We start from the raw sequence: 25,975 nt of genomic DNA, 5'->3' as shown, positions 1-25,975 counted from the left end.
CTCAGAATTATTGGGGGGAATGAAATGAGATAATGGATTAAAAGTACTTTGGAAACAAAAGTATTACAGAAATGTCAAACACAGTTATGATTTCTAGGGGGTAGGAAAACTGAAAAATAAGCCTATTTCAGGGACCTTTAGAAGTGAGCTGTGTGTTACTCAAACAAGACCAACAGGAAGTTTTCAGACTGGAGGTGATAGATCTAATTACATTGGGGGAAAACACTTCATCCTCTAAATGTGTGTGGCCAATGCTGTCTTGAATGGCACAGAATGGTATAAAGGTTGTACCTTGGTGGCTCCCTATGGAGAATAATGTCCAAGTCTTCCCAAAACTGAGCACTTTTACTTCTAAGCAAGCCACTACAAAGAATTTATCAAGAAATAAACACTTATCAAGGTTTAAGGAACCAAGAGTGAAGTTGAGCAGATGGAATGAGGAAAAGGCTCAGGACCAGGGTGTAAGATCTGAAAGAGGCTGTTACAGATTATTTTAAAAGCTTTCCATTTGGTAATATAACCTGTAGGCTGTGTCTTCCATTATCAGCAAAGTATGTTTTAGGATGAGGAGTCCAGATTCCTTGGTTCCAGTAACAGGTGTCCCATTGACTTTGACTTTCTAAGAATTTTCCTGTAAGTTGTATAAGAGCTATAACCAGGAAGGTTTTTCTCCAGAGCACTAAAATTCAGGGGAACAGTAATACTACTGACACTACTTTGGTACCACCAAAACAACTGAACTTGGCTCTGAGATACCAATAATGACTTGTTAAAATAAGCAGGTACCAGTCCTATATGAGTACATATTTAACAACCAGCTCTCTGTGGGGTGAAGGGAGAGGGGGAAATAAATTTAGAATACACTTTTAAGTTTAATCTGCATTATTAACATTTTTTCAATCGCATGTTAGGGTCTAGATAGTCAACCAAAGAATAAATCAATCTCTGATTCATAACATCTGATGATTTCTGAAATGTAAATACTCACACTTAAAATTCAGCAAAAGCCAGCTTCAGTATGCTCCTGAGCAGTGCCCAGTTTGCTGCAATGGCCATGAAGGCAGCTGAAGCTTTGGAGCACTTGGAGCTTGGTCAGCATCAAAGACACCAAGGTCATCCACTGCATCCCGGATCATTGCCACTGTCTTGACTTTTATCTTGCCACTGGACTTTGATGACTCTAGAAGACAGAGTGAAGCTGATGACTTTGCACAACTCTGCTTCATTTAAATCCAATTCACATTACCTGTGATGTCACTGGTCCTCTTTGAAAACAAAGGACAGACTACTATAACAACTTCCACATGGTAGCTGCACCCCAAATGAGTTCCATCCTGCCCTGCCCTTTTCTCCCCTACTCCTGTCAGGAACACCCATGGGGGCTTATAGTCTACATCTCTCCTTTCTTCCAACTAAATAAATTTGTCACTAAAAATTCACTTGAAGTATTAGTTTGTAAAGCTGTCCCAAGAGCCCAATTGGCTCTTCCTCTACCTCTCTGGGTCTTAGGCTTCTCATTCCAATGGGCATCATAACATTTGCTCTTATATGCCTCATAGGGCTATCGTGAGGATCAAATACAAGAATGGCAGGGGTGAATGGGATAAAGAATCAATAAAGAAAGAGTAAAAGTATTGCCTTGTTCCATTGAAGTCCCAGTTAGTGTCTGATAACATAAATGGATTGAGTCAGCATAGTCAGTACCTTGCATCAAGGGAGATGTTTTGTAAACATTAAAGCACTTTAACAATATGAGCAATTATGATCACCATAACTTATTTTTTTATTGCTGTGTGGTTAACTTTACAAATTATTTTTCACCCTTATCACTATCTGGGTTTATTCAATAACCTTCAATAGTCCCATTTCCTCCAGATTCAAATATAACTCCTTTGTCTATTACTGAGCTGAAAACATGATGCATCTAGAGCTGTGTTATGTGTCACTCCCCTCCAAGCACTTTATGGCTGAGCCAGACTTGGTGTCCTTGCTACTTTTCCTGCCTAACATACCATCTTCCATCTCTTTGCCTGGCCCTGGCTGTGCTCCGTGCCTGTACTTCTCTCCTTCCTAACAGGCCCTTCTTGGAAATCCTGGATTCCTTTGAGACTCCTGGCTTCCCTGGCTTTCTTCAGGTACCACCTGAAATCCCACCAGGTATAAGAACTCTTTCTTCATCCCCCTCAATACTAGCAACTTCCCTCTATTGATTAACTTCAACTAATCCCAGGTAGTTAGATGGTGCAATGAATGGAGTGCCAGACCTGAATTCAGGAAGACCTGACTTCAAATCTGGCCTCAGACACCTACTAGCCATGTGACTCTGGGCAAGTCATTAACCCTGGAAAAAGAAATGGCAAGCCACTCCAGTATGTTTGCCAAGAAAACGCCAAAAAGGGTCACAAAGAGTCGGACATGGCTGATACAACTAAACAACTACATCTTGTTTATATCTTGTTTGTAACAGCTGTTTGCATCTATGTCCCTCACTAGACTGTGAGCTCTTGAGGGCAGGGTCTATCTTTGTGTTTTTGTTGTTGTTGTTTGTATATTCAGGGCTTTGTGTAATGCCTAGCACATAGTGGGTACTACATAAATCTTTGTTGACTGACTTTTCTCCAGAGTCACCATTTACATTAGGTATTTCCTGGTTTCCCAAGTTGCCAATATTTCTCTACTCACTCTAGTGTCTCCTCATATCTTTCATATAAAAAGTTCTGTAAACAATTATGCATTTTTATATTAACTGCCCCATTAGAAAATAAGTTCCTGACTGGAATGTATATGCTCAGCACATAGCAGGACACACCACAGAGTAAGGATTTAACAAATGTTTGTAGCTTATTATTTGATTCTCACAATAGCCCTGTGAGATAAGGAAGTCAAGTATTATTTTTAATAGTATTTTATTTTTCCCCAATTACATAAAAAGACAATTTTTAGCATTCATTTTTTATAAAATTTGGAGTTTCAAATTTTCTCCCTCCACCCCACCCTCATCCCCCTCGTAAGCAATTTGATATAGGTCAGATATGTGCAAGCATGCAAAGCCTATTTCCATATTAGTCATGTTGTGAAAAAGGAGTTTGCAAAACAATTACAGTTTGTAAAAGAAAAAAACTGGAAAAAAAGTAAAGTCAAAATAGTGTTCTGTGATTCACATTCAGTCTGCATCAGTTATTTCTTTGGATGTGGAGAGCATTTTCCACCATGAGTCTTTGTCTAAGATCATTGTATTGCTGAGAAGAGCTAAGTCAGTCATAGTTGATCATCACACAATGTTGCTGTTATTATGTACAATGTTCTCCTGATTCTGCTCATTTCACTTTGCATCAGTTCATATAAGTGTTTCCAGATTTTTCTGAATTCTGAAAGCAAATATTATGAACCACAATTTACAGATGAGGAAGCTGATGCTTAAAGAAGAGATGTGCCCATGCTCACAGAGCTTACAAATAAAGAAAGCTGAGAATTAAGCCCAGGGCTTTTGACTTCAATTCAATGCCCTTTCCTCTAACCCTGAACTGCCTCTCATAGAAATCATCTCCATGCAGATGAAGGAATGGATGGATTTCTTTTTCATTCAGAAACTTTCTTGTTATTTTTTGGCAGACATTGTCTTAGGATGGATTCACATTTTGCCTGCTGCTAATGAGACAGAGACAGGTCTCTGACTCCCAGTCCCACCTGTCCCTAGGGACCTTTGCAACTTCCCCCCTCCCCACACTTACACACTACTTCATCAGATTTAAGTTCATAAGAGATAGATTTAGAGCTGGAAAGCACTTCAAAGGTCACTAAGCCCAACCTCTTCATTTTACAGATCAGGAAACTTCCTGGGACCACACAATTAGTAAGCAGCTGAACCACGATTCATTCTCCAAAATTACCCCAGCAAGGGTAACAGAACACTTAGTGGGAATAACGTGTGTCATTAAAACTTTATCAAGTACCAATTTTTCTGATTCTTTCCAACATGACAAACCAAAATCACTTCATCTTTGGGGATTTTAATAACCAGGTCTGGATACCAGGTTTTAACCAGGCTCTGCCAAGAGTAAAGTTCCCAATTGTCAATCAAAGGGATGAAAGATCCTTTAGGAGCTCTGGAAGCCCTTCTGTACATCAATACCAAAGTGCAAATCCAACTCCATCAGTCCTCTCCTCAGTTAGCTTGGGTGGTGCCCTATCACCTATAGAATCAATTACAAACTTTTGGGCATTTAAAACCTCTCACAATCTGGCTCCAGTTTGCCCTCACAGGCTTATTACACACTAATCTGTTCCACCCACTCTCCAGTCCAGCCAACACTTAGCTCCTTGATCTTCATGCAGGACACTTGATCTCCGGCTACTCTTTGCCATTACAGAGGCTGTCCCCCATTCCTCCTCATCTCTACTGCTTAGAAGCCCTAGCTTTCTTCAAAGCCCAATTATTTCCTATATGGGGTCTTTGTTGATGCTCGAGCTGCTAGTACCTCCTTTCAAAAATCACCTTACATTTACTTTGTTTATACTTATATATGAAAATATATAGTACCAATGCATATAAATTACATAATATATCACACTCAATATATTCGTATAGCAAAAATATAAGTATAAATGCATATAACAAAAGTGTAATAAGTGTAAATATGTACCATATAATATTATAAATGCATGCTTTGTATAAGCATTCTTTCCTCAGTGGAAAGTAGGCCATTGGACAGAAGGAGCTGTTTGAGTTTTCTTTTTACCTCTAGCACTTAGCGTAAAGTCTGGCACATGGTAAGTGGTTTAGTAAATCTTGGTTGATTGATCAACAACTTGGCCATGAGACATGGTTTAAAAGATATCATAAAAGTATACTGAACCTGGAGCAAAAGGACCTGGATTTGAATCCCATTTTGGTGAGTTATTACTATGTGTATCACTGTGGAAAAGTCATTTCACCTCAGTTTCTCATCTGTAAAATAAAGGGGTTGGACCAGAAAGCCTCTAAGGTCCCTTCTAACATTAAATATGTGGTCCTCTGGTCCCATGGTCATGGATAGGTATGACCAAAAGAAGAGGGGGGTCCCAGATGGATAGCCAATGATGAGGTTTTAAGCTCTGATCATTCAAGATCTAAGACTTTTAGGACACTCTATATGGAAAATGTTAAAAGAAACAGCAACTAGGTGGCACAGTAGATAGAGTGCTAGGCCTGGAGTAAGAAAGACCTGGGTTCAAATCTGGCCTTGGATACTTGTTATGAGTATGATTTTGGGCAAGTCCCTTAACCATGTTTGTCTCAGTTTTCTCATCTGTAAAATCAGTGGAAGGAAAAAAAAAGGTAAATGACTCCAGTATCTCTGCCAACAAAACACCAAAAGGGGCATGAAGAGTTGGACAGGACTGAAACAACCAAACAACAACAAAAGAACCAGAGAAAGGCCTCTAGCAGAGAGGACAGATCCTCAATGGATCATTTACGGAAAGACCTAGGCAAAAACTACTCAGGACGAAAAGATGTGATGCATGCACTCCACCAATGTAAATAACAATTTTCCCACAAAGTAGAAAAGCGACTTTGTGAGATGCCAGAAGAAAAAAAAAGTGGGGGTGGGGGAAGAAATGAAATCATCCCATGATGGCCAAACCTCCCACAATGAGCCTCTCAATACTTAGCTGGGCTGGTCCTTGGACTACAGACCCATAGTCCATCTCCAAATATTTACAGTTTGGTAAGATCTGAAAAATCCAATTGGGAACTTGAAGAGAGGATCTCAGGAATTACTATCACCATTTTTTTAAGCAACTGGGATTAAGTAACTTCCTCAAGGTTATTTCTGGGTGTGGTGCTAAGATCAGAGCCTGGATTTGATCCCAGGTCATCCCGACTCTGGGGCCGGTGCTCTTACTCACTGTGCCACCTGGCCACCCCTTATATTTTACAGGTGGGAAATAGGATCAGAGTTTCACTGACTAGACAAGGGTCTAAGTGGAAGATCTGGGATTAGGATGCAGGTGTCCCAACTCTGAGTCATTACCCCCATTTTAAAACAACAGCTGACATTTACTTATATCTTTAAGGCTTGAAAAACCATTTTTTTTCCTTTTTTGAGCCTCAAAATGACCATGTGAAACAGCTACCATGAGTAAAAGTATTATTATCCCCATGTTTCATCTGAGGAAAACAAGGCTCAGACAGGTTGGATGAGTTGTCCACAGTCACACAGGTAAGTAAAGATCATACAAAATTTTTACCCAGGTTTCCTAAATTCTGTCTACCACAACATATCGTACATTCCATACCTTACAAAGTACTTCTATTATTCCATTTGAGCTTTGCAAAAGCCCTGAGATTTAAAGTAGTCATATTATTATCCCCATTCTATAAATGAGGAAACTGAGACCTGGAAAGGGGAAGTAATTTGCTTAGTCACATAAGAAGTCAGTAGAGCCAGTTTTTGAACCAAGTCTCTTGACTTCAAATTCATTGCTCCTTCAGCTACACCAAGCTGCTGCTATGTATTTATAAAGGTCACTTTCTCCCCACTAATCCACCCCCACCTCAGGACAATACACAAGCCATTGCTGGGCCCATACTCAACACCTTTCCATCATGCTAGAACCATCCAGACCCTGTGCCCCTCCATCGTGGTCTTCAGTAACCCAAGGTCATCTGTAGACTACAGTGAGGCATAAGAAGAGGACTCCAGTGAAAGGAGAAAAAGAAAACAATAATTAAATGCAAAACTTGGTAATAGTATATACTATGAGAACTAGTGAACAGAGTGCTAACTTTGGATCTGAGTTCAAAACATGACCCTAACACTAAGATGTCTGGTGGCCTTGGTCCAGTCATTTACCATCCCTACACCTCATATGAAAAATGAGGCAGTTGGACTAAATGATGTTTGAACTCCTTACCATTCCCTTTCCAGTCCTAAAACTTATCATCCTGTAGTCAGAAAAGGCTTCGTAGAAGAATTGGGAACTAAGCTGGGGCTGAAGTTGGATGGTACTAAATTTACTTTCCCTTTTAAGCTTGAGGCTACAAATGGACTGACCGCAGTGGCAGGCTTTCTAATTGCCTCTTTTTCCAAACCCTGCTGTGGGCTTCGATGGGGGAATTTAAGAAAGTACTCTACACAAGGGCTGAATGCAACATTTCTTAGAATTCAATTTTCAGTAAATGTCAGGAGAGAGACTGTGCAGAAGCCCACGCTTTCCCTCTTACTGGTTCTCGCAGGATTGAATGTCCCTGAAAGAGAATGGCTAGAAATTGCCGTAATGGAAAGATTGAATGAGAAGCTTTTAGATAATCAAATGCAAAAACCTGAGGGAATCTTAAGGTGGGAGTGAATTGGTACAAAGTTTGGAGTTCAGATTGGGCTGAACTGTGGTCTCCTAAAAGGCTAGGAGGAAATTCGGCCTTGGGAAAGTAGAAATTGAAAACAACATTAACAGAATAATGAAGGAACCAGACTCTTATCTTTCTGGACAAGTGGTGGCCATATTAGAAGAAGCATCAACACTAAGTAGCCATTTTGCCAAAAAACAACTCTGGCTCCAGAAACACTGGAGGAACATCAGCTCACTCACACAGACAGCTGCTGCTTGCTCCCGAGAAACTTTTTAATCTGTGTCAAGATTTAGAAAATACCCTGCCCCCTTTTAAATTAAACATAACATGTTTGCTCTAAAAAACAGAATCATCTCTCATTTTTCAATATGCTCGACTGACCTACCAATCTAATTTAGAGTACATTTGAATACCCTTCCTTTTCTGCAATGCATCAAGGGGCATCCAAGTCAGTCAATATCTTTGAAACTCTTGAGGGACAAAAAAAAATGGCATACCTGAGTTAAAGCAATTTAATGGATTTTGGGGTATTTAGATTCTCAAATATTTCCTAACTTCTAATCATGATGGGTAATGTGAGGCAGATGTAACTTAGTGGAATAAAACTTACACCTGGAGTCCAGAGACCCAGGTTCAAGTTCTTACTTTCACTAACTCACTGTGTGAGCATGGTCAAGGTCACAATCTTTCTATTAAATAAGGACTAATACTAACAATAGGCACTATTTTTATACAGCACTTACTATATGCCAGGCAATACTCTAGGTGCCACTGAACACTCTACAAATATTATCCTATTTTATCCTCACAACAACCTTGAGAGGTAGGTACTATTATTATCCCCATTTTACAGATGAGGAAACTGAGGCAAACAGAGGTTAAATGACTGGCCCATGGTCACACAGCCAGTAAGTATCCAAGGCTACCCAGCCTGATCTACCTAGCTGCCTCAATATTAAGCCAATTTTCTTACAGGATTGTTATAAAAAATCACTTTGGATATCTTCAGGTGCTATAGAAAGATTGCCTGGTTTTATTATCGCCAGGAAGCCATTCCTTACATCTAACCTCAATCCCTCTTGTTACTGCTCATGTCCATGTCTTGTATCTTGGTTGAGTTAAACCTCCATTGTTCTTCTCTAGAGACACAGTGTCATGCTCAGATCCTAGAAACATCTGAAGTACTTAGAAAGAACCAAATGTCTATTGAACTGTAAGGGTTAGAAAGTGCTTTCCTTACAATAATCCTGTTAGGAAATAGGTCTTGATCTTAATTTATAGAGGGGACAGAGTGGAGGACTATTTGCCCAGTGTCCCTTTCTGTTATTGTTCAGTCATTTTTCAATTGTGTCCAACTTTCCATAACCCCATTCAGGGTTTTCTTGGCAAAGATATTGGAGTGGTTTGCTGTTTCCTTCTCCAGCTCATTTTACATATGAGGAAACTGAGGAAAACAGGATTAAGTGACTTGTCTAGGATCACACAGCTAGGAAGTATCTGAAGCCAGATTTGAACTTAGAAGTTAAGTCTTCCTGACTCCAGGTTCAGCATTTTAGCCACTTCTCCACATAGCTGCCCTTCTATCACACCATCAATCAATATTGGACCCATGATTCAAAGTCAGATTTCCTGACTCCAAATCTGGTACTCTTTTCCACTCTACCATACTGTATACTATTTATTCACCTTCCCTCCATTTCCTTTGCTTATGTAATTGTGATACCTCTGTGTCAAGGAAGGGAACACTCTACAAATATTATCCTATTTTATCCTCACGACAACCTTGAGAGGTAGGTACTATTATTATCCCCATTTTACAGATGAGGAAACTGAGGCAAACAGAGGTTAAATGACTGGCCCATGGTCACACAGCCAATAAGTATCCAAGGCTACCCAGCCTGATCTACCTAGCTGCCTCAATATTAAGCCAATTTTCTTACAGGATTGTTATAAAAATGGGGGAAGGCATCTTCCCTACCATGGTCAAACAAAACTCTGAAACAAATGTCAAGATAGGAAGGATTATAAAGGAGATGTCAGGAGGTTTCCTACAGCTTCACAGCAATGTTTGAAGAGGTCCCTCATTCAGCTTGAGCGGATTATAGGCCCTTGGCCACTGGATAAAAGCAGTGAAGACTACACTGGAAACAGCAATTGGCTGGAGATATCGGTCATACCAGTTCCAAAGGACATGATGACAAATGCCCTCCATCTCCAAAGAAAGAGGTGATGATGTCTGAATGTAGATTGAAGTGAACTTTTCATTTTTTTCTCAGGTTTTGTTTGTGTTTTTGTTTGTTCTGGTCTGTGTTCTCTTTTGCAACATGGCTAATATGAATACATGTTTTGCTTGACTGAACATGTAAAATCAATATCAAATTGCTTGTCTTCTCGAGGGGGAAGGAAAGGAAAGAAGAAGAGAACTTGGAAGGAAAAATCTTAAAAAATCAAACGTTAAAGATTGTTTATACATGTAATTGAGAAAAAAAGCTAAACATACATACACATGTATGTATGTATGTATATAGTACACACACATGTCATATCTCTTGGGCCAATAGCCATATGTGAAATAGTGGATAGTGTTGATATCAGAGTCAGGAAAGCCTGAGTTCAAATTCTGCTTCAGACGTTTACCAGCTATGGGACCCTAAGGAAAGTCACTTAACTTCTCTCTGCCTCAGTTTCTTCATTTTTCAAATGAGAATAACAGTAGCACCCACCTCACAGGGTTATTGTGAAGACCAAATGAGATAATACACATCAAGTCCTTTCCAAATCTTAGAGTGTTCTGTGAATGCCAGTTGTTATTAGTATTATTAATAATAATATAAATAAATAATATAAAAAACCAAGTCACTCAGTTGTTGAATCTGGAGAGCTGGAAGCAGTTGTGGAGGAGACCCTTTCTACCTATATTAAAGGATAAGAGGGGGTGAGGGGAGGTCCATCTCTTCTCTCCTTCTACCATCATCCCTCATCATAGTTACTAGGAACAGCTTACTGGGACCAGTAATCAGCAAGGGACCAGTGGGGAGTAGAGACACAGACTCCAAACGGTCACAAGTTATAGACAGGCACCCAAAGGGAAAGCAGCTTTAAGGGGCATGACATATGACCTTTCACAAATGAAAGGCAGGTTATAGGGAGAGCAGATCATAGGAACCCAGACTGAGGACAGACTGACTCTGAAGGAAGGAAGGACTCCCAGGCTCTGCAGGAGCAGGAGTTGTGAGCTTCCTTCTCCACACATAGAATCCTACATTTATGTCTCACTGTCATTGTACTCTAAGTTCAAGCTCACTGTTCCCATGGACATTCAGTGAATACATGGAAGGGGAGCTAGTGGCTTCATTTGGAAGAAGATTAGATATTGAAATTTCCAGGTTTCATTTCTTTCATGAAGAAAACTAGTAAGAATCCCCAACTTTACATTTTATTAGAAGAAAATAGCCCTTAACAAAATTTCTTGCATTTCTTACAAGAGGGTAGATGATAGGGACTAGATTTATGATTTCACTGGCATAGGAAACTCTCTGCCTCTTATTTAGTCTTAAAGAGCTGCCTCAGGTATTGAGAGATTAAATGACTTGCCCAAGGTCACATGGCCCATATGTGTTAAAAGCAAGACTTGAAACCAGGTCTTCCTGGCTCTGAGGCTAGCTCTGTAACCATTATACCACCCTACCTTTCATTCCATAGATTAGTCACCCAATAAATGTTTGAATAAATTGAACCACTTTCTCCCATTTGCCTAATAGCTGCTCTGGTAGCATCACCTGGGTCAACAGTTTTAGCTCATCTGTGAAAGAAAAAATTCACACTAACACATCTACCCATGCCCAGATTGGGCTATTCATGGAAGATTTATTCAGTTCTGAGTGCCATATTTTTAAAAGACCCTGACATACTGGACAGCATCCAGAGGAGGGGGATCAGGATATTGAAAGGATTAGAGACAGAGCCATATGTGGATTAATTGAAAGAACAGAGGACGTTTAATCTAGAGAAAAGAAAATTTAGTCAGGTCATAAGCATTGACTCCAACTGTGATGAACTCATTGTGTGACCATGGGCAAGGTCACAACATTTTTTATTAAATATGGGCTAATGATAATGGTGGTGGTGGTGGTGATCCGCTAACATTTATTCAAAAGACTATCACATACATGCAAGAAGGGTTAGACTTACAAGTCCCTTGAAGACAAGAATCATCTTTTACCTTTGTATCACCAGCAATTACACAGTGACTGGCACATAGGAGTGCTTAATAAATGTGTGTTGACCAACTGACTAACTTGTTCTGTTTGGCCACCATGGGCAGACCTGGAACAATGGGTGGAAATTACAAGGAGGCACATTTCAGCTTGAAATAAGGAAAAATTTCCCAACAAGAGATCTCTGAACATGGAATGGGTGACCTTGGGAGGCAGTGTGTCCCCATCACTGAAGGTCCTTAGGAGGATGCTAGGTGACTATTACCTGCTGAAGTTTTTACAGAAGGGATTTCTGCTCAGACATCAGTTATGTTCAATGCCATGTTAAGTCCCTTCTAACTCTGAGCTCCTGAGTGGATTCCTAGCTATCCACAGCTCAATGGTGTCCTGTCCAAAGCAAGTACTAACAAGAGCTGCTAATTCAGCCACAATGATTCCTCACTGAATCATACTAAGATCCATCTGTGATTGAGGGAATGTCCATCAGCTTGGGAATAGCTGAACAAGTTGTGGTATATAATTGTGATGGAAAATTATTGTGCTATAAGAAATGATAAGCAGAAATGACAAGAAAAATCTGAGAAGATGCATATGAACTGATGCAAAGTGAAGTGAGTAGAACCAGGAAAACGTACATAGAAATAATGACATTACACAATGATCAACTGTGAATGATGGCTATTCTGGGCAATACAATGATCCAAGATGCTTCTGAAGGACTTATGATGAAAAATGTTATCCACCTCTATGGAAAGAATTGAATGCAGATTAAAGCACACTTTTTTACTTTATTTTTTTCAGTTTTTTGTTGGGGGGGTCTATATTTTCTTTTGCAACATGGAAATGTGGATGACTTCACATATATAATCTATATAGAACTGTTTGCCTTCTCAAGCTGGAGGAGGGAGGGAAGAAAGAAGAGAATTTGGAACTCAAAATTTAAAAAAATGTTTAAATAATTCAAAGTAGGGGCAGCCAGGTAGCACAGCGAGTAAGAGCACTGGCCTCAGTGTCAGGACGACCTGGAGATCGAATCCCAGGCTCAGACACTTAGCACCCACCCAGAAACACCTGGCTGTGTAACCTTGAGCAAGTTACTTAACCCCAATTGCTTAGGGGAGGCCAGGTGGCTCAGCGAGTAAGAGCACCGGCTCCAGTGTCGGGATGACCTGGATCAAATCCGGGCTCAGATACTCAGCACCACACCCAGAAATAACTGGCCATGTAACCTCGAGCAAGTTACTTAACCCCGATTGCTTTAAAAAAAATAATAAAAAAATAAAAAATTCAAAGTAATTGAGAAAAATACAATGAAATAATTTAAAAAAAACTAATGGGTGGAGACCTGATTGAAATGGAGTTATAAGGGGCCCCTTCTCAATGAGAAATCAATTTTTTAATATGTATTTAGTAATACAAAAGAACAACTGCTTCTTTTCCTTGATGCCTGAGAAAGAAGAATGATGTGGGAAAACGAGGAATCAGAAACCGCTTTGGGGTTTCTTTAGTATTCCAAGGAGTCTGAAAAACAAAAAGCTACCTTGTCAGACATATAAAAAAGTCAATATTAGGAAAGAAGTCTTGATAAACAGAAAAGTTGGAGTGTTAGAGATAAATAGGACCTTAGAACAAAGAACATAGAATGCCAGATCTTGAAGGAACCTTAGAACCTGGAATGTCCAGACTGGTAGGGACATCAGCACTCAGAACCTAGAATGCCAGATTTTGGAGGGGACCTTAGAACCTACAGCAAATGCAGGACAGATCTTAGAGACCATCTAGCCAAACTCTACATGAAATGAGGAAATAGGGATTTGGAGATGGGAAGTGTCATGCCACGTTCACACAAGTAGCCAACAGCAGACCAATATTGGGGGTCCCCTGGTTTCCCAGCCCTGTGGTCTCTTCACAGCCCCTTATCAATTCTCCTAAATTGGGCAGAGTTAGCACAGCAGGCCAGAAATATCCAGATGGATATATTCTGACTCATTTTTTTTACCTAGTTACTATGGAGCCTCTGTCTGCCTGCTGTCTTGCCACATCACCCTACTCAGCTGGGAAATTAGTCTGAACAACATTTTCCAATGTCCCTCACAGCTGGCCTGAGAAATTCAGTTCAGTCAAACAGTTCAGGCCACTTGTGTGAAAATCATTTCTTTAAAGAAAAAAATATTGTTATATTTGTTTTTGACACATCAGCAACTTTCCAATAAATAACAACCACCCCCCATACTACTGTCTCATAAAAAAAAGTTAAGCAAAACTGCTTAATAATGAAATTGGAACTATTTGCATCTTTTTCACTTCTTTTACTTCTTTTCACTTTTTTCTTTTACACTAAGGGTGGGGCAATGGCAAGGATAGTGGCCTTGAATCTTAGCTTTGCTGCCTATCACCTTTATTCACCTTGTAATGTAACTTCTCTGTGGCCTCAGTTTCTTCATCTGTAAAATGTGAGGGAAAGGCATGAAGGGAACTATACTATAGTCTAACATCCCTTCCAATGGTAAATATGCAATCCTAACCCCCCCCCTTTTTAACGTTTACCCTAGATTTTGTTGTTTTATACTATTGTCTTCATTTATATTATTGTAACCATTTTGTAATATTTTTATTGTTGCTTTTTATTTCAGTTGTGTCTGACTTTTTATGACCTCATTTAGGGCTTTCTTGGCAAAGATATTGGAGAGGTTTGCCATTTCCTTCTCCAGTTCATTTTACAGGTGAGGAAACTGGGGTAAACAGAGTTAAGCAATTTGCCCAGGGTCAAACAGCTAACAAGTGTCTGAGGCTGGATTTGGACCCAGGAAGATGTCTTTCTGGCACTCTATCCACTGCACTACCTAGTTGCCCCTGCATATATTGAGGGTTTGTTTTATTTTCTTTTGGTGGATGTGGGGATGTAATGGGAATGCAAATTTGGAAGATCTTCCCTGCCCCTAGGCTAAAATGCACCTGAAGCCTGGGGAGGGAGGCTTGTTTTTCAGTAGATACTTCTTGATTGGCCAGTGAGTCAATAAGGTTGTTACATTCTCTGAGCCAGGAGAAGGCTATATAAGCCCTGATGTGTAGCTTTGTTTTGGGACTCACTTTGAGAAGTGTTCTGTAATTTGATCTGAATTTTGGGAAGCCATTGTTGAGAGTCCCCCAGCTTTGAAAAACCCAGATGCGGAAACCCAGATGTTGACTGGGTATGGATGTAATGGTTGGACAGTTTGGAAATCTGTCTACTTGATCTGTTTCTGTCTTGATAATTCTGCCTGTATGCTTTGAAGTTCGGGGTGCTGACCTTTTTCCCCTGAACAAGGTAAACGATATATGTCTGACTGATTAAAGTAAGCTTGTTAACCCATTTTGAGTTGCTTTCCTTTAACAAAGCAGATCCAAGAACCTGTATGGGCAGCCACCTTGGGGACGCCGGGGTGCTTGCTGCTACAGGGGAGGAGTGGAATTATTTGCTTTCTGCATCAATTCATAGAGATCTTCCTGTAAAGACTATTTCTTATGAACGCTGGTTTCATAGACATGCAGGCCCTGGAAATTCTCACAGTTGGAAGAGAAAAAGCTAAGAGGGGAGAGGGAAAGAGATGGGAAAAGAACAATAGGGAAGGCAAGGTGTAATTGTCATGGAAATAAATTACTCTCTAGGCACATTATGCTTATGCTGTGCCTTAGAAGCCTCTAGCTCAGTTACCAAAATTTGTCGTCGTCCATGATTTGGACATTTCACAATGGATGTCTCAGAGTCATTTCAAACTCAACACATCCAAAGCTGAACTCATTATCTTTCCCCCAAAACCTTCCCCATTCTGTCTAAGGCACCATCATCCTTCCAGTCTCCCAGGTTTATGATCTCCATGTTATCTTCAATTCTATACTCCTCATCACCCCATAGATCCAATAAGTTGTCAAATCTTCCCCTTTCTACCTCCACAACATCTCTCACATAGGACCCCTTCCCTCTGCTCACACAGCTACCAATTTAGTTCAGGCCCACATCACTAATCTGCATTATTACACCAGCCTTTTCTCTCTTCACTCCAGTTCATCCCACACACTGCTGCCTGAGGGATTTTCCTTAAGCATAAATCTGATCCTATCAGTCCTCCACTCAATCAGCAACAGTGGCTTCTTGCTGCTTCTAGAATCAAATAAAACTCCTCTGGTTAGCTTTTAAAGACCTTCACAACCTGGCCCTAATCTGTCTTTCCAGTCCCTATGAATATTATTCCTCCTCCCACATTAAGATCCAGCCAAATTGGCCTCTGTTTACACAGTTGCATCTCCCACGTCCACCATTTCTTATCTGTCTCTATGCTAAGAACTTGCTTCTTCTGCCTCCTAGAATGTCTCTCTTTTTTCAAGACACAGCTCAAGCATCATCTTCTATGTGAAGCCTTCCCTGATTCCCCTGACTACTAACATCCTCCCAAATCACTTTGTACTTAACTTTGTCGAACTCATATGTATTTAGGTTGTACAGTAGAGAGAGTGCCCAGCTTGGAGTGAAGAAGACTCCTCTTTCTGAGTTCAAATCCAGTCTTGGACATTTGATAGCTATAACTTATCCCAGTTTGCCTCAGTTTCCTCATCGGTACAATGAACTAGAGAGGGAAATGACAAATTGATCCAGTGTCTTTACCAAGAAAACCCCAAATAGGGTCACAACTAAAAAACTATACCTAGAAGAGGGGAACCTAGGGTCAGGAAGACTTAAATTCAAATCCTACCTTAGACATGTGTGACCCTGAGAAAGTCACTTAACCTTTGTCTGCTTCAGTTTCCTCATCTGTAAAATGGAAATAATAATAGCAGTTACCTCACAAGGTTGTTGTGAAAACAAGATATTTGCAAAAACACTTTGAAAACTATGCAAATGCTAGCCATCACTTTTACTATTTTTACTGTCATTGTTATTTTACTATTGTTGGTTTTGTAATCCTGGGCAAATCACTTTTTTTCTCTGATCTTCATCTGTAAAATGGAAATAATAATACTTACCCTAGTTAATCCACAGGGCAGCACTAAAGTATTTTGTGAATGGAAGCTGTTGTTGTTATTATTAACAATTTATAAAACCAAGTGTATAGGAGATCTTCTAGTCAACTGTGGAAATACTAGCAAATAGAAGGAAAAAGTAAATAGCTTACAAAGTGATTTTATGGCCATTATCTTATTCAATGGTATCTCCATGTAAAGAGGAGTTCAAAGTCCATTAAGCTTTGCTAGATGTCTCTACAATCTATACGTGAAAGACCAGGAATTAGGTTAAGGCACCAGAAGAGACAATGACCTTATCTTCCAGGGTTAACTTTGTCCCTGCCCATACATCTCCATTTGCTAATGGAAGATGTTTAGAGTTGAAAATTTTGGAAACTCTAGAACCCCAAGGCTGTTTTGTAGTTATTGGGTTAGTCTTGAATTCAGATACTAAAATCAAGAGTCATAGAAAATGTTCAACTGAGTGAGGGTAGGGTCTCTGATAGAGTCACCCAAGTCCCTGGACCAGGATGACTAATCCAAAAGAAAAAAAAAGCATTAGCTACTTAGCTAGGAATATCTTTTTGCTCTTTTCAAAAAAGAGCTTGGCACAAGAGACTTTCTCTAACTAGCCAAGACTCTGAAGGCATTGAGACAGGTTACTCTGTAAAGGAAAAAGCTGAGACAGGATTTTCTTTCCTAGAGTTTTTGCTAGTCTGTGGCGTGGGTGGCTATAAAAGTAATTTTTAAAGCTTCTGACAGCTAAAAGGGCGTTTCAGAAGCTACAATCGCACTCTGCCCAAACACTTGAATTGAAGCTGGAAACAGAAAGAAGCCCCACAGATTCACATATATTGGGGCCTTTAAATATAAAAACAGTGATTTCCCATTCTACCGCTTCGTGGGCACACATGCACACTCCTTCACATACATGCACTTCTGCTTATACTCCTTACATGTTCCATCTTTTGCTGATATCAGACTGCTGCTGCTTCTCTTTGTCCTCAAAGAGGATCATAACATCATGGAGGTGATGCCATGACATGCAAGTGAATTGGATTTAAGTGAGGGAGGCCTGGGCAATCACCAGCCTCACTTTCTCCTTCAGAGTCATCTGGGTCCAGTGACTACATATGGATCAGGACAACTGGAGATGGCCCAGAATGCAGTAGAGGACTTGGCCTTTTCAAGCTAAGGTCTTTAACAGATCTCAGTTTGACTGAGGCAGTGCCCATTCAGTGTGATTAAAGCTCAACAAAAAAATGAGGCAAAGAATGACCCCTTTAAAAAAATAGACCTGGGAGGGGAAGACACTCAGGATTTCTGGTCAAAGCAGAAACAATCGTCATGTACATTCATTCTGAGTAAATTAGAGCCCAATTAGAAAGCTGTGGGGTTAAGGTTGGTCTTTAACAGAAAAAAACAAAACACAACAAAAAAGTTTCAGAGATTAAAATTTATATTGCTTTGAGCAGAGCTCTGGCAGTTAAGGGTGTGATATATTATGTGGAGAGAGAAGAAAAAGAGAAAGAAAGAGAGAGAAAGAAAAAAGAGAAAAGAAGGAAGGAAGGAAGGAAGGAAGGAAGGAAGGAAGGAAGGAAGGAAGGAAGGAAGGAAGGAAGGAAGGAAGGAAGGAAGGAAGGAAGTGCCCCTAGTGGGACAGCTCCTTCTCTACTCACAGAGGTTTGCTGTTTGTCCTTCTTTCTCTAAGAGGACTATGACATCAGGGAAGTGGTGCCATGACATGCAAGCAAATTGGATTTAAGTGAGGTAGGGCACATGTTCATTTTTTTGCTGATATTATATTACTTAGGGGAAAAGAGTACCCCAAATTTACACTGGAAATGTTTTGCTGTTACTTTTCCTACTATACCACTTCAGTATTCCCAGTGTTTTAGCATATTGCCTGGCACAGTGTTCAATAAGTGCTTAATGACTAACTGATTAAATGCCTTAGCATTGAATTAATTGTGTACTTTTGCTGACTATTTAAAGGTAGACCCACTAATGGGGGCTTATCAGCTATGGCTTTAGGGGATACAGACACACATAGTACCTTAAACATGGAATAGTTTTCTCTGGCAGACCTGCCTTTCAAGTAGTGGGGTGGGGGTAGGAGATACAGACTGGCTACACCTATTTTAAGGATGAAAAAACAGACTCAGAAACTTGTCTTTGTGCAATGATGAATCTTGGTGTCTATGCTCAACAGCCTCTCATTGCCCAACCTTACACAGTTAGTTTATGGCAGAACTTGCTCTCAAATAGACCTTCAATTCAACATTTATTGAGCACCTACAATGATCAAAGAAACTCTTCTAGGCACTAGGGATACAAAGAAGAAATGAAGCAGTCCCTGTCCTCATGGAACTTGCACTTTTCTGGAGTGGTATGAGTAAGTTCAAAGCAATTTCTCGGGGGAGAAGACAATAACAGAGAGAATCATGAAAAACCTTGATGAGATGGTGGTGTCTGGGCTGTGATTTGAAGGAAAATAATGATCTCCTTACAACTGATGCCTAATCCAGTGAATTTTCCACTCTACCACTCCATAATTACAAAAAGTGAAACTCCAAAATAAGCTACCATTACTGAGTCATGTCAATTGGTTTTTATTATAACTAATGGACCAAGGAGGATTTCTATTTAAAAAAATGTTAGCTATTATTATCCTTCCAGTGCAAGTCTCAAAACTGCCTAGAGGAGTGAGTGGAGCCAATATTGTTCTCCCACAATTTCCAGATATGGAAACTGAAGATAAGCGATGGGGATTCACTTGTAAGGGATCCTACAGCTGGCCAGTGGTGGAGCAAGGATCTCCTCACCCCCATCGTGGCCTCTTTTCCACCCCACCATATGATGCTTCTTTTTTCCAAAGAACCAAGGAAAGAAGGTCCATAATTCTTGTTATAATCACCAAAACTCTTTTAGTATTGCCTCAGGGACAGCCTCAGCTGACTTAATGAAATTCATCTTTTTATTCCTCCCAACTCTGCCCATCTGCCTGCTGTGTGTTAATCAGACATGTTTTCTCTCCCCTGAGCCCAGCCTGCTGAACCTTATTACCATCATTGTCTACCCCCTGCAGTCTTTTATCTCTGATGCTTTGGGAAAGAGGAGAGGGGTGGGGGAAGTTCCTGCCTCAGGACAGGCTATAGAAAGTGGCCTTAGTAATGGCCTTAATTTTCTCAGCTGTAAAATGGGAAAATAATAGCACCAACTTCCTAGGATTGTTGTGAGGATCAAAAGAGATATCTGTAAAGTATTTAGCACAGTGTCTGGTACATAGTAGGTGTTAAATAAATGCTTACTTAATTGAATTAAAGGAAAGTTCCACCAGAACTATAAACTGATAAGAGGTTTCAATGGATAGAACAGCTTTTTCAGGCTTCCACAGCCATTGTTTCGTATCCTGACTCTGCCATTGTATGAGTTCTATCACCCTTGGATACTCAGTCTATTTTTCTGGAAAATAGGGAGTCTTGTTTATCTCAAAGACTTGTTCTAAGGCTAAAATGAGAAAAGAGAAAAGAAAGCCATTAACATTCTCTCTCCCATCTTCCAGACCCATCTGTTATATTCATTATTATTTTTGTTCAGTCATTGAGTTGATTCTTCCTGAGGTTTTGACCAAGTTCAAAATGTTTTAATTGAGTTCAAACTGGTTTAATCCAGTTCTGACCAGTTTAATCCAGTTTAGACAAATTCAAACCAGTTCAATCCGTGGTAGAGCCCTGGCAAGATAACAATCTCTCTGACATGTGGGAGTTTTAGCAGACTGCAAACTCAGTAAAAGCCAACTGTATGAGAGCAATCTTTGACTGTACTGGGTGGGATAGATTCTGCCCTGATCAGACCACATATGCATGTGTGACACTGGAGACATAAAAATTACATGAAAATAATCCCTTTCCTCAGGGAGCTTACATTCTACATTCTCCTGGGAGATTATATATGTATATGTGTGTGTGTATGTGTGTGTATGCACAAATAAACAAATTCAAAATAGATGCAAAGTATATGCTAATGCCCCTCTGGTTCCACTCACCATTCCTATAACTTTCTAGACCAAAATATTTCTCACTGGTTACCATTTCCCTTACTATGGTGTCTCCCATTAGACTGTAAACTCCTTGAGGGGAGGGGTGCATTATTATTTTATGTATTTTTTTATTTGTATTATTTGTATCCCTAGCTCTTAGCTCAGTGCTTGGCATATCAAAAATAATTAAGTGTTTTTTAATTCACTCAATTTTTTAAGAAAAGCATTAACAGCTGGGGAAACCAAGAAAGTGCTTGCTTAGAAGATGATATTCCCCTCATTACTTTAAGGAAGTACAGATTTTTCAGGATAGGTACTCAACTTCCACCAACACAGACAGCATCCCCTCTATGCTTTTGAAGAGTTTCTAAGAGTTTCTCTTTGAGAGCTTCTGTGACTGAAAAAATCAACACCCTAGTGTTGGACTTCTCTGAACTCAGCTGGACTGGTCCTTGGATGACATCCCACCCACAGCCTATCAGAAGCCTCCAGCTTGGAGTCTTTCAGCTCAGTAGGATATGAGCTTGTGCTCTGCTAGAATCACCTTCAAGAATCCAGCTCTGGGAGACAAGGAGGTATCTGATTAGACCTTTCATGCTGTTACAAAGCGATTTCAAGAACCAAATTTCAGGATAGGCATTGCAATAAGAGATGATTGTCTTTCTCTTGAACTGAATCATAGAATGTAGAACATTAGAACAGAAAGGGACATCAGACCACGGAACACATAATATTAGTATATGAGGGGACCTTAGATAATCTAATTCAACCCTAAGAGATAGTGATTTGACCATGGTCATACAACTAGTCAGTAACAGAAGTCACATCTTCTAACTTTGATTCTTTCAATTTTTTCTATTCCACCAAAATTCGCAAGGTATTTGTAAATTATTATTGTAGTAACCCCCCCCCCATTTTGTTAACATCCCCCATCTCTCCCCATCATAGGAGAGCTGCCTAGGAAACCTGCCCAAACCCAATAAAGCCCACCTAGGCAGCAAACTGCCAAGTAACTCTGCCCAAACCTACTACCTGAAGCCCCTAGTGTTGTTCCCCCAACCCTTATGTTCAGTTCTCAAAATAGATTTTGGAACTTTCCACTTGGGCAACAAACTGACCACTGAGCAACAATTGTTAGGCAATGAACTGATAGCTACCTTTTGGCTTCTGATTTTCTTCACTTGTATAGCAGCTAAGTTGTAGTTTCCCCCTGGTAACAGCTATGTTGTGATTTTTGTCTATATAAACCCTGAGATGTACATGCATCAGGCTACATGATTTGGGTACATGCCCCTTACAGTCCCCAGGTTCATTAAAGCTTCACTCAAAATTGATTAATGATCTCACCGTCATTTCACGTTACAACAATTATCACAAAGGTCTTTTGTCCCACTCTAATACTCTATATTCCAAAGCTTGCCTAGGGAGTCAGGTGAGTCAGTAGGGTGCTAAACCTAGAGTCAGGAAGACCTAAGTTCAAATCCAACCTCAGACATTAACTAGCTGTGTGAGCCTAGGCAAGTCACTTAACTTTTGTCTGCCTCATTTTCCTCAACTATAAAATGAGGATAATAGCACCTTGCAGGGTTATTGTAAGGATAAAATGAGATAATATTTGTAAAGCAGTTAGCACAGTGCCTAGCATATAGTAGGCATTTAATAAATGCTTGTTTCTTTTCTTCCTTCCTTCTTCTTCCTCCCACTTCTGCCATTCTAGAATTCCACAAAAGAGCCCAAAAATTCTGTGTTCTACCCTCATTATGGTCAGGCTTATATAGGAAAGAATGTCCACATTAGAATGTATCCTTGGGCAGAACTTAGGGGATTCTGAGAGAAATAGGAGATTCAAATGAGTTTCCCCATTCTGATATAACCACCTGAAATTTCTGTCTAAAAATCTCTATTCAATTTTCTCTGTAAATGGTTGTTTAAAAATTCTTTGTTCCATCTGGCATTCTGAGTTCTCTTAGAAATAGTCTTGGAGCAGCTATCTGGCTAATGTGATCTATATGTGAGATGGGGAAAGTTCATATAGGCTGCAGCTAAGGCAATGCATGGAGAAAACCATGCAGTGCAATGATTGAATGAGCTCTGGACTAGGGGAGGCCAGAGACCTAGATTTAGGGCTGACCACAGCCACAGCTATGTGACCCTGGGCAAGTCATTTCCCTCTTCTGGGCAAGAGTTTCTTTGTGAAATACAATAAGGTCTGTTCTGTATTTCTGATGGGATAGACATGTGATCCAAAGGAACAGGACAAAGGATTGTTTGAGTCATTATACAAATAAAAGGGAATATTATTGTTGTTCTAATGAAAATTACTCAGGCAAGTATGCTCTATGGAGATATATAAATATGTATATGTAAATACATCTATATAGTCATAGACTATACATGTATATAATACATGTGTATATACATATGTTTATGCATTATAGACTATATATGTATATATAGGTTATACATATGTACTTATGTGTCTATATATTCATGCATACATAGACACATACACACATATTTATGTATTATAAACTATATGTATATAGAGGATATATATGTGCATATACACGTGTGTGTTTGTGTGCACGCACCATATGGCCAAGGAGGTGCTTTGGAAATTCCAGGATTGGAGTCAAAACAATGCATTCGAAAGGCCACTTTGGAGGTGAACAGGGGGGATGATGATAGCATATATATGTGTCAGGAACTGTGCTTAGCATTTTACAAATATTATATGAAGGATATTTTAAAAGAACATAAAACTGGAAAAAAGTATCTAAGTGTAAATGAGGTAGACACTTATGCTGCCTGACATTAATCCTCTCTGGCAGAGATTTTAGAATCACTGATATAAAGACAGAAAGGATCTTACAGGCCAATTGGTCCAAACCTCTTATCATCATCTACATTTTTATCAGAATAGCTAACATTTATCTAATACCTTCAAGTTTAGAGGGGACCTTACACACACATATATACACACATGTATATGTGTATGTGTACATGTATGTGTATATTACGTGTATATATGTATTGTATGTATTATATGTGTATATGTATACTCATCAGATCCTGTGTATAGCTCTGGAAATTGGGCATTGTTATTATTATTACCTCCATTGTACAACTGAGGAAACTGGGACCCAAGCAGGTTAAGTAATCCCCTCCCCGCCAGGTGACATAGTTGGTGTTTGGCACAGAATTTAACCCAGGTCCTGCTTTTTAGTTACAGCCACTACTACTAGGTGGTACAATGGAGAGAGTGCTAGGTCTGGAGTCAAGAGGATCTGAGTCCAAATATGACCTCAGACACTAGTTGTGTGTCCCTAGCAAGTCACTTCACCCTGTTTGCCTCAGTTTCCTCCTCTGTAAAATTGACTAGAAAAGGAAATGACAAACGACTCCAGTAGCTTTGCTAAGAAAACTTCAAATGGGGTCAAGAAGAGTCAGACATGACCACACAAGAATTGCTATCACTAATTATTATAATAACATCACTTTTAGAGGTTTTCCTCACAATAATTCTGCAAGGTGGGTAGTGCCGATGTTACTGCAATTTTACAGATGGACCAACGGAACCACTGAGAGGTGAAAGGTCCTAGCCCACAGTCAGACAGTTAGTAAGTATTGGAACCAGGACTCACAATCAGTCCAGGGCACATTCCAATAATCTTCCATTGATACCTTCATGATGATTCAGTTTGATGATCTATAAAGTTTATAAAAATGAGTGATACAACACTAGTTCTTTTTTTATGTGAAAAGCACTCTTCTAGTCAGGCATACTCACAGTTTGAAATCTAAACATCTTCCAAACAAAACTCACAGCCCACCCTCAGGACCATCACAATAGTGCCAACATGAGAAGATGATTATTATTGTTTTTAGAAAGAATAACTCCAAAATGTGGAATTCAAGGAATTGTGGGATTGAATCCTGTAAAACTAAAAGGAAACAAACAAATTAATAATAATAAAAAGAATAACTCCAATACAAGAGAAATTTAATCTCCCATTCAAATGATTGTACGGCTTCCATTTCAAAGAATTTTACGTGTTTTTCTTTTCTTTTCTTTTTCAGGAGAAAATCGAGCCTGGAAAAATTAGTCTCTTCGAAGCTTTGCTTGGCAAAAGCAAAAAAAAAAAACAAAAAAAAACGCTGGCTGGTTGCAAAAGAACCGTTCCCATTTGCCCTGGAGGAACATCTTGTTTCAATTGCCGTTCAGGAAAATGATTTTCAGCCCCTTGCAGCTTGTATTCTTCAACTTCCATACTGTCCTCCAGGCCTGGCATGGAAAACACTTCTTAAGAATTGCTTCAGACCAAAAACAAATTCCAGGGCATTTCTTTCCCTTTTCATCAGGAGACCTTGCTTTGCCTTCCTTCTCAATTTGAGACCATATTCTGTGTTTAAGGTTCCTTCCAGCTCCAAAAGTCTGTATTTTATTCAATTCAACAAATATTTACTGAATGCCTGTTGTATTCAAAGCACTGTGGGAGATGCTAGAGATACAGAAGACAAAAAAATGGAACAGCCCCGACCCTCATGGAGCTCACACTCAAAGGAGGGGGGATCTAGATAGAGATGTACACAAAGAAGTCAGCACAAAGAGATTTCAAGAGGGAAGTCAAGTGAACAAGCAAGCACTTATTAAGTGCTATTCTATGTCAAGTACTGGGTTAAGCATTGGGAATACAACAAACGGCAAAACTATCATCATCATAATAATCATCGTCATTATCATTATCATATAACACTTTAAGGTTTACAAAGTACTTTACAGATATTTCATTTTATCCTTACAACGGCCCTGGGGAATAGGTGTTAGTATTACACCCATTTCACAGATGAGGAAATCGAGCCCCAGATATTGGTTAAAGTAACTTGCCCAGGGTCACACAACTATTAAGTGTGTGAGATTGGTTTGGATCTCTGGTCTTCCAGATTCCAGGTCCAGAACTCAATACATTGCACCACCTAGTTGCCCTCAGGGAGCTTATACTATATTGGAGGAGATAATATGCAAAAAAAAAAAGTGTGCCTGTGAGATCTAGAAGTCAAGGGAGAGGGTGGAGTGATTAAGAGCTTCACCATCTAGAGGGAGAAGGAAAGGCCCTTGTGTAGGAGGTGTTGGGCTTTGAAGAAAGCTGGGACTTCTCCAAGGCAGGGGACTTAAATTCTAACAGAGGAGACAACACACAAGGCACGGTGACCAAATAGCTGAGTTATGGTCTGAAGAGTAAGAAACGTGGAGAGTGGGACAACAGTAATGTTTATCAACTGACCCTGTTTGGTGGCCATGGTAGTGCTGATGTGGCAACGGGCCTCCAACTAAGGGGTAACTGGGTTCAGGGAAATAGGGCAGAGCATGGACTCAAGACAGAAAAGGACCAAGGTGAAAAC

The 25,975-nt window shown here is 39.8% G+C and overlaps 1 long non-coding RNA gene across 1 annotated transcript in view; it reads right to left on the bottom strand.

Annotated features, from left to right (window-relative positions):
- Window positions 1–953: 953 nt before the first annotated feature.
- LOC138150671 (uncharacterized) overlaps window positions 954–25,975 on the bottom strand; it is a 106,750-nt gene continuing 81,728 nt past the window's right edge. The window contains exons 3-4 of the long non-coding RNA XR_011165624.1: window positions 16,281–16,339; window positions 954–1,180 (exon numbers count right to left, since the gene is read on the bottom strand). This is a non-coding gene — a long non-coding RNA (uncharacterized lncRNA). The remainder of the gene's footprint in view (window positions 1,181–16,280; window positions 16,340–25,975) is intronic.

The sequence above is a fragment of the Petaurus breviceps genome, unplaced genomic scaffold (genome assembly GCF_028583685.1).
Source record: "Petaurus breviceps papuanus isolate PSGF00001 unplaced genomic scaffold, PetGlider_PUasm1.0 140, whole genome shotgun sequence".
In the NCBI taxonomy this organism is placed as follows: domain Eukaryota; kingdom Metazoa; phylum Chordata; class Mammalia; order Diprotodontia; family Petauridae; genus Petaurus; species Petaurus breviceps.
Note: the sequence above shows the minus strand (reverse complement) of the source record. Positions and strands in the feature narration are given on the sequence as shown.